The sequence below is a fragment of the Benincasa hispida genome, chromosome 12 (assembly GCF_009727055.1).
Source record: "Benincasa hispida cultivar B227 chromosome 12, ASM972705v1, whole genome shotgun sequence".
Taxonomy (NCBI): Eukaryota; Viridiplantae; Streptophyta; class Magnoliopsida; order Cucurbitales; family Cucurbitaceae; genus Benincasa; species Benincasa hispida.
Genome location: NC_052360.1, coordinates 71,282,559 through 71,286,201, shown reverse-complemented (window position 1 = coordinate 71,286,201; position 3,643 = coordinate 71,282,559). Strand labels below are relative to the sequence as shown.

The 3,643-nt window shown below is 40.1% G+C and overlaps 1 non-coding gene across 1 annotated transcript; it reads left to right on the top strand.

The window, feature by feature from the left end:
* The first annotated feature begins 941 nt into the window (after positions 1–941).
* Positions 942–1,048, top strand: LOC120068627. The gene has a single exon (XR_005479264.1). It is a non-coding gene; the product is annotated as a small nucleolar RNA R71 (small nucleolar RNA).
* Positions 1,049–3,643: the final 2,595 nt, after the last annotated feature.

Sequence of the window (3,643 nt, the reverse complement as noted above, 5' to 3'; positions counted from 1 at the left end):
AATCGTGATCAACACATCCTTCACCGTACCTTCTGAATGAACCAGAGATCTATTTGTCAATTGAAGAGTCACGGAGGTGGGCACAAGTTGCCCCACATTTAATTGTCGAAAGATTGACAGCGACAACAAATTTATGCTAGCCCCCAAGTCACACAGGGCTTGCCCAATATAGAGTCCTCCTATGGAGCAAAGAATAGTGAAGCCCTCAAGATCACTCATCTTCGATAAGATAATAGATTTGGAGCATTAGTTAATGCCACCGTGGAAAATTTTCCAACACCTCTTTTCTTAGTTACCATGTCCTTAAGAAACTTGGCATAGGCAGGCATTTCCTCAATCACTTCACTGAAAGGAATATTAACATGTAATTGTTTTAGCATAGACAGGAAGCGTTGGTACTGTACCTCTTCATTTTTCTTCTTCCTTAGCCTCTGAGGGAAGGGTGGTAACTGAATTTTCATGGTTCCCATTTCATTCTACTTTAAGGTTGACGCAACCTCAGGTTCTACTGCTTCATTTTCCTTTTCTTCTTCTTTCGTTGTCGCAATCTCAAGCTTACCTACGATGGATTTTGCGGTCAATCTTCCATTGCATGCCCATCACCTTAAGTGGCACACCTTGCAGTGTTTTGACTTATTGCGTTAATCTGCCCACCTTGCGGTGTTGGGCTGCTGATCGTCATTCCTTGAATCAAATTCATCATTGCGCTCATTTTGTTTTACAATGAGACAATACCACCGTTATTTACGTCAGAATTCTTGAGTCTTAATCTCTGGTCACTCTCCCTTTAGTCTTCATGATTCTTGGAGATGCGCTCCAAGATATTCTTTGTCTCATCATAAGTCTTATCAAGCAGACCACCAGCTACTGCTGCATCGGCAGCGGTCTGCGAAGCAAGATCCAGATCGAGGTAGAAAATTTCCATTTGCAGGCAATCTGGTAGTCCATTATTCGGGCAATCTCGGACCAACCTTTTAAACCTCGCCCAAGCATCACTGAGCGATTCATCCATATCTTGTTCAAAATTAGTAATAAGCTTTCTTCGTCTTGCGTTTTCAGTAGGTGGAAAATACTTCTTCATAAACTTCTCCACCACCTACTCCCAAGAAGTGATCTCTCCTAGTTCGAGTGAGTAAGCCAATTTCCTAGCCTGATCACAGAGAGAAAATGGGAACAACGGTAGCCGAACTTCTTCAGCAGAGATGTTCGGGAACACAAAAGTATTGAAAATTTCAATAAAACTTCGGAGATGGGCGTGCGGATCCTCACCACGCCTTCCTCCAAATTGACCTGCAGCCTGGATCATTTACAGCATCATCGGTTTCATTTCAAATCTACTTCCGTCTAAGGTAGGCCTCATGATTCCCAGAGAGAAATCATAGAGGTTTGGCGATGCATAGTCTCTAATGGGCCTATTGCGATCGTTTGCCAATAGAATCGGATTTTCCATGACATTGTTGTTCGGTGCTTCAATCCTAGGCTACTCCGCCATCTCTTCTTTATCAAATTGTGGTTGTTGTTGACGGTCTCTTAGTCTCCTTCAAGATGTTCTCTCAATCTCCGGGTCGTAGTTCGCCAGAGATTGAGAGTTCTGCAAAGAAATCAAAAAAATTACCGTTAACAACTATTTTGCCGAAGTCCCCGGCAACGACGCCAAAAACTTGATGCTTGAATTTTATGAAGTTGAAATATGGATGATATGCGTTGACAGATTGCATTGTGCACTCAATTTTCCCTAGCAGAATTCAAGTGTAAATTCCTCTGAGTTTCCTGGTAAGTCCATGGTCGAACATAGGGACTTATGAAAATAGTTGCATTGATAATGTTTACGAAAACTTTGTCGTAACCAAGTAAATAAATAAAGTGTGGGTGTGTTGTTGCATTGATAAAAAAGAGTAAATAAAGGCGGTGGAGTTTAGAAAGAGAGTTGGGTCGATAGATGCAATGAGTATGCGATGAATGGGTTGAGAAGATCTTTAGCTAGCGTTACTCGGGAATGTGTTAAACTTTGCGATCATGTTACAACCATGAACAGCAAGTCATTTCCTAATGTAAATGCGATGCTCCTAAGTCTAGGACGCATGTGTTGAATGCAAAATGTCCATAGAGCTTATCCCTAAGTCTCTACTCTTGTCCTATGCATTGATTCAAAATGCATGAAAGCAAGGTGACCGCATACAATTATATCTTATTGCTAAGATGCATGCGATGCGTTAATAACAAATACTGCTCATTTTTAAGCACCTATCTCTCTTTTATGTGTTCTAATCTGGTTCTTCCAAACCTAGATTCTGATCTGTCCTTCCTAAGTCTAGATCCTATCCTTAGACTACCCTCCCAAGTATCTCTAATAGACGGATGAAGCATACATAAACAAGATAATCACAAAGAATAAAGATTCCCTAGTTGTGCTAGCTAAATGCTTCTCAACCCATTCAACTGTTTTAGCTACTCATGCGTGAATTACAGAGAGTGAACAAATATAGAGGAAGACGTCCATTCTTATAACTGAATTGAGTACAAAATGATAATGGAAACTAAAGGTAGAGAGCCTAGTAGCAATTCCTTGATGATTGATGCTTTTTACACTGAATCTCTATTATAATCTACATATATTCCTGCTTCCGTGGGTGTCGTCCCTCTCTCTAACTTGGAGCTTCCGGTGCTTTCCCCAGCTTGCCGGAACGATCTATCTATACACCTTCTTCCTCGCATCCACCTTAAAATAAAAGAAGACTATGGACAAAGATGTGAACTTGTAAAATGATGAAATAATCGACTACTTGACCTCTTCTCTGAAGAATGCACTTGGTATTTATAGGGCATCAAAGGTGAAAGGTGGCTTCTCTCTCCTGGTTGTAGAGATGGGACAGCTTTAATTCCTGAATGATACGCCGAATAATTATCACCGATAAAACTATATGTACTTTGTGACCGTTATCGGCTATCAACTTAATTTAGATCTGACTGTCGTCAGCTTTTTGTCCCATTGATCTTAATTGTCCTTTCGTCCGGATGCACCCACCATGTTGCGGTGATTCTTCTTGGGTGAATGTTTCCGAGCACGATCAACACAAAGTCTTGCGGTGAAGTTGCGCTCGACCAATATATTCCTATGATCGCATTCTTTGCATTGTGTTAACGCATTATTCTGCACAAAAATATAAAGATCAACTGCTCTAATGCATTGGATGCAAGCGATCGCAATATTATAGAATTTATGCTAAATGGATGCAATTTAACATATTTCATCAACACAATCCGATATTGTTTAAGGATTCAGCACTATGATAACATGCATTTCTACCCGTTATCAATACCCATGCTTGACCTCAAGTTATCCTGAGACACTTGTTACTAGGTTTCACTTGGCTTGTTAACGAGAAAACTTGTGATAGGCACATGTTCATTAAGTTTGATTGCATATATTTGCATCGCACAATCTTTGTGAATCTCAAAATTGCACACCTATTTTCATACAACAGTGACCTACTTTGTATACTGTTACAAACAATATGATCCCCAAATCGTTCATGTGGAGACATGCAAGTGGGGGCATCCTATTGAAAAGAGTTTTGCATAAGATTGAACCATGAAATAGTCACGTTTCTTTATAACGACTGTTTACTTTTAAAATCGATTA